Here is a 14,126-nt window from a genome sequence, read left to right as displayed (position 1 = left end):
TCCCCCGTCCCGGCACTGCGCTCCGCGCCGCCGCGGCCGCGCTACTTCTGCCCCGGCGGCGGGGAGGGGCCGCCCGCCCCCTGCGCGGCCCCGCCGCCCTTAACCCTTTCGCTCGCCGCCGCCGGGGTCCCCGGGCCCCCCGGGCACCCCCAGCCCCGCCCCGGGCACCCCCGGCCCCGCGGGAGGAGAGGCCAAAGGGGGTGAAGCGCTCCCCCCCCCAAAGTAAAAGGGGGGAGAGGATCCTCGGGGAACAATGTGCCCATTGTGTCTGCGGGGCTGCGCTGCCGCGGTCGCGCTGCCTGGTGTTTTACTACGTTAAACTCCATTAACCGACAGACGATCGCTTTATCTCCAGGAAAAACTCTATTACTAATTAACAAAACGGGAAAAGGCTCCACACAAAATCCAGTTTACTCCCCTCGGGGTATGCTGTTGGTTCTCATTAAATTTGGACAGTGTAAAATGGGCTTCCACTTTCCCCAGAAAGGCTGGCTTTAGGGGAAAGGCTTTGCCTTCTCACCCTAAGGGGGAAAGCAGCAGCTCAGGGATAATCCAGCCACCTCCGCATCCCTCCGCTACCCACGGAGGGTCCCTCCGTGCAGTGACTTGCAAGGACACGCACCCCGTCAGCTCTTCATACACTGCTGATTACGGATAAGAAACCGAACATATTACAGAAAGTTATATATAAGAATACATAACTCATCAAAACACTACTTTGATTTTCTAGCACAGACAGATTTTTTTTAAAATCCAAGAATTGAATGATACACACAAAATGTTGTGCCCGAACCGGCCAATACTTTTTTTTTAAACTAAGATACAGAGTGGACCAACAGAGATCAGGTCTGGACTCATACACTTGGATCGCTACGGTATGTGAACCGCACAGGAAGCAAAACAAGCTCGTAAGCGTGTCCAGGTCTTCGCAAGCTGCTGCTGGGCATTCGCTTGTCGCCTCACATCATCCTCTTTGTTTCTCTTGTGCACACAGCCTAGCAGGAAACAGCCCTCTTGGAAAAGTTACTGTTTTAATATGAAAAGCTCTTTAAAAAAAAAAAAAAAAAGCGTTGTGATGTGTGTAGCTCAAACACATAGCTCCGCGGACCGCACTCGCGTACGGCGTGTACCTGGCAGGCTGTGCAATTAACTCATTTCAAGGGCCTTTAAAGGATCCCTTTTACTGTATCTAAAGCACTCTACATGGCATATCATACAGCGATGTATTGCAAAATTACCGTACGGCGAGAGCGGAGCCCTGGTCACCCCGTGCCCTGCGCTGCAGGCAGCGGGACACTCGCAGCCCTGCAGCCAGGGGCTGCCTGGGGAAGCTGGTCGCTCCCAAGATGGGGAGGTGGAGGGCTGCAGACCCACATGCCATCGCCATCCGGGGAGCCACCCGGTGCCAGCTGCTTCTCTCCTGGCACTGCGCAGTGCGAGATCGCATCAGCGTGACATCAGGACTTGTGAACGCCGGGTGCTGAGAGGTGCCTGGTTCCACATGGCGAGGAAGCACTGAAGCACAGCCGCCAAGCCCATTCAGTTCGAAAGACTTCCTAAAAGGCTTTCAGACATCTTTTAACCCCTTCCTGCTTGTCCGTCTCTTTGGAGATCTTGCCCCTGGTTTCCCTACTTAATGCAAGACCTTACCACTCAGCAGATGAATGTATCCTTTAAAAGCTAAATAGAACCTTTTAAAACAAATTCTTATAAAGACATCCGGCAGTCTTTGCTCTTTAAACTGTGCTTGAAAATGGGTGGCTTGCTCTGGGGAAAGTGGAACAGCCGCCTTTGAAAATACTTGTGCTCTGCAGTAATCGTTAACTAACATGTTTATGTATGGGAGACCCATACTCCACAGGACAGGAATTAAAACTTCCTCAAACTTTATCAAATGCCATATTTAATGAGCTACTTACACCCCATGGCACCTGTGAATATGTAAAAAGAGTTAACAAGGAAAGCAGGGCACAGATTAGGAAAATAACTTTCTCCCACCCCTGGCAAGAGAGCTACAAGGCAAAACACTTGGGCCAGTCTAATATCCGTAATCCCTCTAGTGGTAACGTTGCCGCACGTAATTAATCACCCCTCCAACATGCAATTAAGGAAAGTGAACAATCCGTCCAGGGTGAAATCACAGTTAGCACGTGGGTTTTGTGGCACAGACTCAGGAACACCATGCAGAAAAAAATGACCCTTCTGCAGTCTGAGCCGGCCTCCAGTCAACTGCAGAGCTACTTTGCAAAGACAGTTTGAAGACTGAAAACGTACTTAGGCTACCTATACTGAGGGGATCTGAACTTTTCCAAGAAGCAATGAAAATGGTTTAAAGAAAGAGGATTCTGAGGGTTTTTTTTTTTTCCCAGCACAGAAAGAAAGGGACAGAAGGTTTATAACATAGCTAAACGTCCAATTTAGGGGTTAACCAAAAAACTGAGGTTAACAGCTTGAACTCCCATCCTGATGCCATCTCTGCTCAGCCACACTCAGGAAAACAAGACATATTTGCTAATCTGGACTGGACACAAGTCCCATCTAGTCCAACATCTCATCTGGGAGTCACCAGCAGCAAACACTTCAGGTGAAAACCCCCGTGGGTGGGCAAGGAATACTCTGCTCCCAAAAAAGATGTCCCCTCATCTGTGACAGCTAGAACTTAGCTTGAATACCAAAGCCTTTCTTCCATTTAAGAAGCTTTTCTAAGCATTAACTTCAAGAGCCCTGGACATTTACCATTCATGTTGTTATCTGCTCTGACCCCTCTTTGAATTTTACTAGTTTCTTGAGCCTAGCAATGGTGCTTCTTGGCTCGCCTTCACAAAGCTACTGGTCGTAGTGACACTCTCTCAAATAGGAGGTGTTGAAGCAGAAGAGACTTTTCTGTTTAAAACCAATCCACTACCAGTGAATACAGAAAGAACTGAAAAAAAAAAAAATCCAGCCTGTAGCAATCCTACTCCAATCTCCTTTGAGCCTACATGTAGCAACACGCCTTCAGCCATGCTCCTATCCATCTGCAACTGTTAAAGGCATCCGAGTTCCACTGAAGTTTTTACTTTTGCCTCCCTAAAAACTGCAGGATCATGAGGAGCTTGCTAGAAGCTGCCATCAGAAACCTCAAGCTCTTTCTTCAAGCAAGCTGTAGAATGACAGCAGGGTTTCAGAGAATGGAGGGACAGGAAGAGCTTAAAAGAGATCAAGAAGAAATTCAGTGTTTGGGCTCCCGACAGCTTACCTTGATGAGGGAACCCAGTTCCTAAATCTGAACAAAGATTCAGCAAATTACAAGCAAGAGTTTTTCTACCTACACAGACCCTTTTAACCTACTGCAAAAGTGCAGGGAAGTGTCCCACAGACAGAAGCAAGGCCTGTCGAGTAGTTCAGTGACACATTCTACTTGCTGTGAATAAATTCTCTGGTTTTGTATTGTCTCTTACATAGAGAAATGAAAGAAGTGCTCCCCACTCTGGGAAAACCAACATATGGCCAACAGAGAAAGAACCATTGCCTTCACGTGCAGTATTTCCTAGCAAGGTACCACCACACTCAGAGCCATCAGTAAAAGCAGCGCCTGAGCCAAGAGAAATAAGTGAGCATATGGTTCTTGTACCGTGTATTGTATAGGGTCAAGAACATGTTATCTTACAGAAGATTTACTTACTTTTCTACTACCCTGCTGCAAGCAATGTGAAGGGACGTGTTTCCTGAGCTTTGCTCTGTGGTGACCTATGAACATTATCCCAAGATCACCATTTTCACAAGCATGTCGTGTCTTGACACAAGTGTCAGCTACTAGAAGCAAAGAACTACTTCCACATGAGCTGGAATTCAACCAACACAAGCCAGAAGAGCAATCAATATCCTTCAAGCACATCTCCAGCTTTATAATTTTACAAGCTTCAGGGGCTGTACCTGAGAAGACTGTAAAACAAAATAAAAAAAGCCATAAGCAGGTTTCAAGTGAGGCTTGCATTAAGTTTGCTCAGTTCACAGAGGCACGGAAAGGAGTTCCCCTCCTGTTCACACAGACCCCTGCGCACATGCACAGACAGACAGTTCTGCAAACAGCCCGCAGAGACCCAAAGTACATTTCCCCTGTTTGCTCTTCAAACTGACAGCTCAATTACAGCTTTTTAAACCCTTCTGCATAGGGGGACCTAGGACACAGTTTGAATCTACAGTGGGAAATGACTGAAGAGTTTTGTTCAAGGCATGAGGAATTTGACCAGGATCTGCCTCACTTTTCTCAGACTGGTTCTTAGGAACGCATAAAGCCAAAGGCCAGAAGGGACGATTGGACTCATCACCCTACCTCATCTGCTATCTACTACAGGCCATAAACTTCTACCCCACAGTGTTATACCCAGCACAGCTCTGCTTTTATTAAAATATTCCCGATGCTGGTTTTACAATGTTAACAGAAATAGTTAAAACTAGACAAATCAGATCAGACGGATAAGGTGATGCAACAGAAAGCAACTCTAGGAAAGACAGCATCCTTTATATCTTTTCACAATTGAATTACATTATGCAAAAATGCAAACCCCTAAAACCAACAAGCACCAAATGAGTATTAGCAAGAGCTGAATTAGGACACATCTGGAATTAACAGTTATTTTTCCCCCCTCTGTAAAATGACTTTAATGTGTCTTGTCTTTGTTTCCTTTATAGTAGTCCCCCTTTGACATTTATTCAAATTTTAAAAAGACTGTTTTGATACACAGCTGGTCGATTTGCCATGCCCGGGCAGCACCTTTTAGCTAAAAACAAAGGCAGGCATGCAGCTGTGTTTTGTCTGCTGTGGACATTTTCACGAAGAGATCAAGAAGTTTCATAACGTAGCAGGACATGTTACTCTACACCAGAGAATTCAATTCACTTTAAGGTCAGCCTGTACCTTCCCTGTAATCAAATGGTTCCAAAACCCTCCCAAAGCCAGAACAGGTGTTTCATTCATACTGTCTGTCTACCTGGCAAGGACCCAAATACTTTCTTTTAAAGCCGAAACTCCGCATTATTCTGGGGCGCACTGAAAACATACATACGTGCTGTCCCCTAGGCACGCTTCAGGCTTGGTCATCATTACCTACGTGTTTTTCTTTGCACAAATCGAACAGGAACACAGCTGCTTTTACGTTAATAACTAAATCATGCTTTAAATTTATGCCACAGAGCTCTCCCTTCAGCCAGACGGGCCCTGCAGATTTAACGAGCTGACATGTCAACAGAGATCAGTTCACCCACCAGAAAAGTGCAGCTACTTCTAGGGTGAGACATGGTAGCTGTTTAGCGCCGCAGGAGAACGAAGACTGCTGTGTCAAGTTGAAGCCGCAGAGGACACAGGGGGATGAGCGAATGTGCTCGGGCTGAAAACCAGCGCAATGATGGGAGTTAATGCACCCCCTCGAGTGTGAACGAGCAGTGGGGGCAAGCTCGAGACGCGTAGACAGAACATGCTTTTAGCCCTTGTCTGAAAGGTAGGACATATCCAGCACTGCACATGGGAGACTGACTCAAGCCTGACTCAGAGAACAGGATTTCTCCTACTGTGTCATTTTAACTTCTTTGAATACCGGGAAGTTCATTCTCCCACAGATTACTTCACCCGGGTTTGTTTCTGTACCCTGTGGCTATGTGCACAAATATTCTTCAGGCATGGGGTCATGACAGACCCTTGCTGGCTTCCACAAACATCACATCACATGCAATTTTTCAAAATCTAGGTGAAAATTATTAGTGGCAAGGAACTTCAGGGATTTCAGAAAAAACAGTTAGCACTTCTAAGGCAAATACGCACATTTCTTTGAAGGAAGGGAAGGAATGATTCACGCCAATAAAGACTGCTTGGGTTAAATCACCCACTGCGTTTCCATTCAAGGGGTTTCTTTTCTCCTTGCCATTCTTGAGAGCTGGTGCTAACGTCACAAATTACTCTGAAAACAATAGGTCCTGGAGAAAGTTAGTAGCTAACATGGCAAAAGGAAGATCTCATCCAGATCAGAAAGGCAAGACAGCAGCTGGCCATTGCAGTTGGCCTCTGCCTACCCTGCCCTTGTGACTGTGTTTTCATTAACCGCGCATCTGTTCAGCTGGAGAGCTACGGGTTTGCTTAGATCAGGGAAATGCTCTGATTTCATTAGCGCTACTACACCAGCACAAAATGGAGCTTGCGTGCTGCGTTTGGTGGGTAACACGGCTGTCTGCGGGGAGCACAGCACCGATACAGATATACCTGCACCCCCCCCCGGCAAGCACAGAGCTCCTACTATGAAAACAACTTCTACCTTCAAACTGGTCTTTTGTCAGCAACTTTTGTCCCTTCGCTTAGGGACTTTAAGGTCAGACTTCTCCTTTCCTATAATCAGATTGATCCAAAACTACTCTTCCGGTTTTGCATGGGAAATCTTTCTACTTATAATCTAGATCTAACTGGAGTCATAAGATAGTGGGGCACACGCTCAAATGCCCAGTACGAACATACACTATCATATCGTATGGAGCCAATTTCCCCAGGACTGATGAGACCTAAATCATGCCTTAAAGCCCCTCCACTATCAATTTCTAGTACATGGACTTCATGTAGAGACTATCTTCTCTGCCATACAGGATAGTAGTATTGGCATTTTCCTATTAATGAAAAGTGTAATTAGGAACAAGCAACAGACCCCAGCAACATTACAAATACCAAGCTGGCCCCAGAGGAAGGATCATCTCGGCAAATATCCCACCCCAGCAGATGTCCTTTGGTTTTCACGTGTGTTTTGCCAGCTTTGGGGATGCCCAGTCCAACACACGGTGACTGTGGCTCCCCAAAGGAATCAGCAACAGCTCTCGTGTCAGTCACAAGGAATACAGTTGGAAGAAGGTGCACAGACCCAGCAACCCAATGGACTTGTTGGACTTAGCAGAACAAACATTTAAATTCAGAATTTCCTTGTTACCTCCAATCTGCGGTTTAGCTTGATATTTAAAAATGCACAAAACTAAATGAAGCAGCAGAGACACATTCCAGCCATAAAGTTCCAGTTTTTGCTGCTCCCCAGCAGCTTTTCTAATTGTGCTGCACGTGTTTTCCCAGATGAAATGAGAACTATGGGTCTTATAAAGAGTGGCAGCTGGTAAAGAGGTTAGATGCAAAGTTTGGGAAAAAAAAAAAAGGGTTTCTTCCCTCATCCCTTTCAAAGCAGTTTTTGAACGTGGGAAATAACCTCATTCCCCGCGTCCAGGAAGTTGAGTGGCCAATACCAGCAGCACTGGTATAATGAGTACGTGGGGCCTCTGCCAGAAGGTCTCTGCCACGCAGGCAGGCTGTGCTGGTGTCACCAAGCAGCCACTGGGCTTCGGCTGCGAGACGGGAAGCAAAGACGAGCCATCCACCACCCTGCCTCATGCGTTACTTGTCAGAATTATAGACTAAGACCATTACTGGAACCTTCCGTGTACAAGCTGTCAAGGCAAAAACCAGTCTCGACACACAGGTTTTGCGTTTTCTTCTCGCTTCAGACAGGGCAAGGGCAACAAAAGGTGAGGGAGAGGATAACTTCTCTGGAGTAACAAAGATCAATGCGGACAAACAGAAGGAGCTGGTGTCCTAGGGCACGCACCACTGACATTAAACACCCTTGTGTTTGCATTATTTGATTTAAGCACGTTAGGAGACATAAATGCGATACCACCAACTCTGCCCAGTAGTCCCCATTTTACCAGGGCAGAAGCAGCAATGCAAAACAAAAAAGGCAAGAGACATTCATTCATGTGCAATGCCTCAGCCCCCACAACTGGGGGAAGCTCAAACAGCCTCTGCTTGCCGTACCCCCGTGTGCCGGCGCTGGGGACGCGATTCCAGCGAGCACACCCATCACAGCCACAGCAGTTCGGGGCGAGGTCGGCCCACCTGGCGCGCACGGGCCCCTCTGTTTGGGGGCACCAGCTTGTACTGGTGCGAGCTGCGCTGCAGCCACTCTGACTGGAACCTGGCACAGCGCTGCTGCAGGGTGTCTTAGCAGCGTCTCAACACAGGTGAGGATGAGTTCATACCTGCATTTTCCACTTATTTCAGAGCTGGAAAGAGGGAGATTAGTTACTACCCAAGACTCTCCACAGGGCACAAGGCAGTGCTGGATGACAGACAGAGTTTAGCTCCAGCTGTGCACTGGGGGCTCTGCCTATGGGGAATGCTTTACTTTTTTTTTCCCCCCTCTGGGATACACTCAATCCAAGCACAATATTGACAATAAACTCTTCTTTCTGAGATTCCCAGTCCTAATCCGTGGGACTTGCAGAGGGCGAAAGCATTGTAATGAAATATTAGCAAGAGTTGCCTTGGTAACTGCCCAGATGAAGGCCTCTTATATTCACTGAAGTTCTCCCAGCGTGACTAATACCTCCTGGGCTGTAGTTACACCACTCTGAACGTCCTGAATGCATGACCAAGTCAGCAGAGCAAACACACTCAAGCCTCATTTATACAGTTATGGCTTAATCTGATTATTTTGTAGTTTGACCAAGTGCAAGAGAAATTTGTGGAGCTTCACTCTGCAATCATCAGCTCCTCACTTTCATCTTGCCCCTCTCGCTAATTCAAGCTAGGATTTCCCGTTCTGCATTTCCTAAGACAGAAAATCCAGCAGCCTAACAGCTGAGTGCAAATTGCAGTCATCTGCTAAAATGCATTTGGTAACATTTTCTTTATCCCGTTAACCTTATCGGTGAGCGTAACACATGGGGAATGTGGAGGGCCTTCATGCAATGAAAAGCAAGAAGCACTCCATGTACAGGCCTCGCTAAAATCCAGATCACAATTTTCAGCAACTTAAAACTGATGATGTGAGAGAAAACCAGCAGAACCGTAGGACACAGGGAAAGCCACTGATGGAGATCCTCACCTGCCCTGAACAAGCCTTCTCCCCCCATCACTTCCCTCCCGTCAAGCTCCCTGGCACTGCATGCACACTGTTCCCCTTCTTCTGCTGGGTGGAATCTGAATTGCTCAGGTACGTGCCCTTGACCGTGTACAGCTTAACGCTTGCACAGAAGAGAGATTTTCTTCTGCTTGAGCAGGGGCCTGCAAAGAAAGCCCTAGACTGCAGTCCTGTTGTCCCCAGGAAGGCTGGCACCATCGCACCCACAGGACTGTGACAGCGGGAGAAACTGAAGTGGTTCCTTTGTAAGCTGCAGCTGACAGCAGCAGAGTACTATCATTACTCCAAACTTGGGCTCACTCCTTGTGCTGGCTCCCTCCATCCCAGCTGTCCATCCACCCCTTAATTTTCCTTTCGCAAAGCTCCTTTCACTGCCAGGACTGAGGATTTATAGGTCCCAGAGAGAACGACTCAGTGCCCTGATCCTCCCTACTTCTCACTCTTGCTCTTACTTCTAGGAGTACAATTCATTTCCCTGAGCAGGATCAGGGGCAGAGCGCCTGCAAGAGAGGAAGACTTGCAAGATCAAGAGTTCTCATCTATTCATAACTTCTTGGAAATGCACAAAATAATTTCCTTAGACAAGATAATCTCAGAATTCAGACCCCCCTGTTTCTGTCCAGCACATGAAGCTCCCAAGACTCCTGCTTTAGACGTGAGAGAGGACAACTGCAGTATCAGAGACAGAGAAGGTTAGGGTGGCAATGTGCACTGTCATGTTTTCTCTTCAGTTAAATGAGGGGGTATGCTAGTAGCTGTCCAAGCATTTGAGCTGAACAACTGAGCACAGCTCAGCGAGCACAGTGTAGCTCCTACAAGGTTACCACTGAGCTGTACCTTATTGCAGCTGCAAGATGACTTGGTGCTCCACACATGCCTGCGGGCTTCCATCTCCAAGTGGGACATGAGCCATAACCATATCCTCTGCAGGGATTAGCCTCAGCCAGCTAAGGCCTTGCTTTCCTGATGAAAGCAAAAGGTCACTGAAGTTTTGGATCTCCTTCCTAGAGCTCAAGGTGTGCGACAAAGAGCTGCTGCAAGTCTGCAGCTGTGGCTCCTGCAGATGTACCTGGCTTAGCTCGGAAACAAGCAGCACCAGACTCACTAACAGAACGGCCGCTGCAGGGCAGAGCTCCTTTCAGGCTGCAATATTTGCCTGACTGGCTGGTAAAAACTAGGACAGCTGCACGGCACAGGGTACTCGAACCTCCTGGTGCCTGCCCTGGACTCTGATCAGCATAGCCTATTCCTGAAAAAAAGTTTCTTTAACAAGTTAAAAATAAATACAGCAGCACAATCTCTCCTGAGACTCACGGTTTGGTTTTGTGCTGCGCTAAGTTGCATATGAACCAGCTTTTAAGAGTCAATTTATAGGGGATACAGGAAAACATATTATTGCCTGGTCTTAAGCTATTCACCAGTACCAGCTGACCCACCCTCTAAAGGCACGCCGCAGTCTGGGTGCGCTGCGGGAACGGGGATATTTATGCCTTTCATTAGTATTTGTCCCTCGTATGCAGCACAAGTGAGTTTTCACACCTGTGTCCACCATAGATAAGGACTAGCCATGGTTTGGGCTCCATATCAGGAAAAGATTTTACATATTTCCATTGTCACAGCCATTAATCTGAAATCTAAATTACTTCCTATCTGGGAAAGTGTCTGAGTTTTTTCCATGCAGATTATTCCTACAGTAGCTTAATAGGAACAGCCAGCTATTTTGCACCTGAAAATAATTCCCCCCCAGTAGGAAGAGACAGCAAATAGCAAAATAGGTGCTTTCTCCAAAATAGAAGAACTATGAGCGTGTTTTCTAACATCACAGAGAAAGATGGTGCCACAGCCAAGAACCTAGGCTACGGCTGAGGCTCAGATACCTTCTCTACTAGTTTCATGCATGACCTTGGACACACCACTTAACTTTCTCTTTGCCTCTCTTCATCAACTCAAAATGAAAAGAAGAAAATGAAAAGAAGTCATGGGGTATGATGAGAAAAAAAGCTGTGAGACACTCAACCGTCAAATGTAGGTGCATTTTTAAGTTTGTAAAAAATGAATTTAACAGCTAAGCCTTGCTTGATTTTGTAGGTCCAATAAACTTCAGTGAAAATCCCACACATTCTGCACAGCCTCGCCCGTTCACCTTCCAGGAGATTAAACAGCAAGCACAAAAACTGACAGGTTTGTCAGGATTTACACAATTCAGAAACACAATGGTCACTAAACTCAGCTCCAAGGGCTGGAGAATGGGAAAGCCATCACCAGCTCTCATACACAGGGCAGCCTGAGAGATTCTCCAAGGCTGTAAGCTCAGGGTGATGTGGCAGGACGCTAGGGCAGCCTCTCTACAAACTGCCCTGCTAAACCGGAGCATTTTGGTTCATCCCAGAGGACGGGCACGTGTGCAGAATGGCTGCATCCCTGGAGGTCAGAACCCTTGTTTATACGCAAGGGGAAGCACTTAGGGATCCTTCGGTGCAAAATTTTGAGTGCGGTTTTCCAGCCATAACATTTCAAATAAGGTAGCTGGAAACATAACAGAGAGTAGTCCTGGGTTTGTTCTTTGAATACTGGTTTTCAGCATGAGACTTTCCTCCCTTGCAATGACCTCCAATTTCCTCAGCTCTTTAAGGAAGGTTTGTGTTGCGTATAACCTTTGTACAGTCATCCAGGTAACCAAAGAAATCTTCTTAAACTCAGAATGGCTGGTTTGCTGGGATAGATCCTGTTACTGCTTTTAAATACTTCGCATTAATATCAAGGATAATATTATAAATAAAGAAAAAAGAAACCTCAGAACCACAGCTGGGCTATTTGTGGGAGGTTTCTCCTCAGTTTTCAAAGATCCTTGAAAACTGGCAAGGAAACCAAAAGCTATTTTAGTTTCTTTAGGAACACTAAAGGGAAAAAGGTACTTTGTGGATTAGGAGATTAAAATTACAAATACACTGTCTGGTAATTTTTTAGCAATTAAAGTCATTAACTTGATTGCATATTGCCATTTCAGCTGGTTTGGGCTTTTAGAATTTTATTTAAAGGAGCCACATTATTGAAGAGCTTCAGATGTGGAATTGCTACTGAAAGGTATCCACTCTGGATTGATCCATAGCTCTGAACTTTTAAGGACTCCCAAGATGAAAGCCATTTGGAAACTCCTTATGTGATTTATGCACATAGTGCCTGACATCCTCATCTTCATGCTAGGGGATTTATTCCTTCCCTAATGAGGTGAAGGTCAGGCATGCCACACTCATTCTGGAAACGGAGAGGGTATGGGCGTGTGCCCATTGGCATTCTTGCCTTGAGCTCTGCACTTCAAGCATGAGGTATGAATAAAGGAATTTAATTAGTTCTTGCCTGCTTCTATTAAACAGCTCTAGAGGGAGGGATGCAGAGACAGTGTAATAAAGAGGGTGTGTGATTTGCATGCTAATAAAAGCACATACACTTTCTCTCAACAAGCCTTGACTTGATACCAAGATTAAAACTTGCACTAAACCCAACTTTGTTCCAAAGTGAGCCTGCCACACGCAGCAGTGCGAGTTTCACAGGGTTTTAAACTTAATTACAATCTATTCTGCTTTTGCTGTTTAATGTCTCTCTGGCCGTTCCCTGGCCTGCAGCTCACTGAAAAAGCAGATTAAGTGCTTTGGGGTGTTTATCAAATCCTTATTATTACAGGCACTCGCTGGCTTTGGGAGAGGAAGCGTCAGATTCTCTTTTGCTATTTGTCGATCGTGTTTAGGGCTGGAGAGAACGGAGGAGACCTGCTACCCACACAGGAGGGACCGAGGCCCTGGTTTGACAACATGTTGTCTTTGGCAGCCGTGTTGACCTAATCTGTTTCTGCCCTCTTTCCCCTTCTGGTTGTGCCAACAGAACCATTTGTGGAACCAGGCTGTGAACCAGAATAGGATGTAAACAATTTTTTTTACAGTTTATTTTTTTTAAGCTATCTTAAGCCATTTAAGAAATAGTCCTCCCTGTGAGACTGCACAAGTCAGACATCTGGAAGCACAGCTATTTCTGTACGAGGCTGTTAACACAGGTAAGCACTAGAAGTTGTTGAAAGGGACATGCAGCTCTCATGGATTTAAGACAGTAATTCCTAATATTAAGAGCAATGATGTATAGCAAAGTGAAGTGTCATTAGGCCAGAACTGAAAGTGATCCATCCATTTCTCAGGAGAGGAAGACGGGTCAATGCACTTAGAGCGGAGTTTTTAATTCCTAGAGCACACATATGTTGTGCTGTTTCAGCTAGCCTTACAGATCTTGTTAGGGCAAAATCCCAGATGTTTTTCTGAAGTAGTCTCCAGCAAATCCAGATTTGCAGTAGGGATAGCAGAGTTAGTCAGGAAAGATAAATCAGCTGCAGTAATCAGCAGCAAAAGAGAAAAACCAAAAATATTCGAAGTGCTTATCTGGGTGCTGGATTGAGTCTTCGATTTTGATGAGTTTCCTACATGGTCTTGGAAGAATTGCTTGCCTGCACCCCAGTTTCGCAGCTGTAAGACAGATACAATAGTACTGCAGACACAGCAGATGAGATGCTAGACACTGAGGTAAAACACTAGCCTAGGATAACTGAAAAAAAAGGTGCACATTACAGCACATGGCATCAGCAGAGGACAGGCAGCTTGTACCCACTGCGGGGACAAGATGGCAATGGGATCTCCTGACAGGAATTTCGAAGCACAGCCATGTTCTCAGGGAAAGATCTGGGTGGTCTCCAATGCAGCTTGCTCTGGTAATTTGCAATAAAACACCATCTTGGCAACATACCACAAACACCTTCCTACTAAATGAAAGCCCAACATTGTCCCTGGAGCGTATGTTCAACCTGACACAGCTGCTCTGAACACAGTCCAAAGACCCTGCAGAGGGTGGGAGGTACATGGGAAAACCCTGCAGAAGTGTAGGTGAAACAACCTCCTCATTTCCCCCAAATCCTTCAGCTTGCAGCCCAGGCATGGCTTCTGCCTTGGTGGTTTAACCACACCACAATTGCTCGATGAGTTCGTTCCCAGCAGACCTTCCCTGCCCCACTGAACCGCCTCCAACAGCTGGACTTGGGACCTTCCCCCGCCCCATCCCATCCCAAAGGATGGGAACATCTTTCTTGTTGAACTGCATCCAAAGCCTCCCCAAAGCGGAGCTCCGTGAAATGACAAGCTTGGTGAACTGCTGCTGGCGATTCGC

The sequence above is a fragment of the Pelecanus crispus genome, chromosome 14, assembly GCF_030463565.1.
Source record: "Pelecanus crispus isolate bPelCri1 chromosome 14, bPelCri1.pri, whole genome shotgun sequence".
Taxonomy (NCBI): Eukaryota; Metazoa; Chordata; class Aves; order Pelecaniformes; family Pelecanidae; genus Pelecanus; species Pelecanus crispus.
The sequence above is the reverse complement of the archived record's forward strand: the minus strand, read 5'-3'. Positions refer to the sequence as shown.